The sequence below is a fragment of the Acanthamoeba castellanii genome (genome assembly GCF_000313135.1).
Source record: "Acanthamoeba castellanii str. Neff unplaced genomic scaffold scf7180000084589, whole genome shotgun sequence".
NCBI lineage: Eukaryota > Discosea > Longamoebia > Acanthamoebidae > Acanthamoeba > Acanthamoeba castellanii.
The window spans coordinates 1-225 of record NW_004457549.1 but is presented as its reverse complement, the minus strand read 5'-3'; positions in this window follow the sequence as shown (position 1 = coordinate 225).

Here is a 225-nt window from a genome sequence, read left to right as displayed (position 1 = left end):
GGCGGCGCGCGAGATGGCGGACGACGCGCTGAAGGACTTCGTGGCCGACAATCCGGGCGTGTGGGCCGGGCTCGACCAGCGAGGGCAGGAGATCAAGCGCAAGCACCTCCACGCGCGGGTCGTCGAGTGGCTCAACCGCCACCTCCTCGAGCCACCGACGGTGTCTCTGTCCTGACATATCCCTGGGAGCCTTTCACAGGTTGGCCTCTGGTAAACAACCGTCCT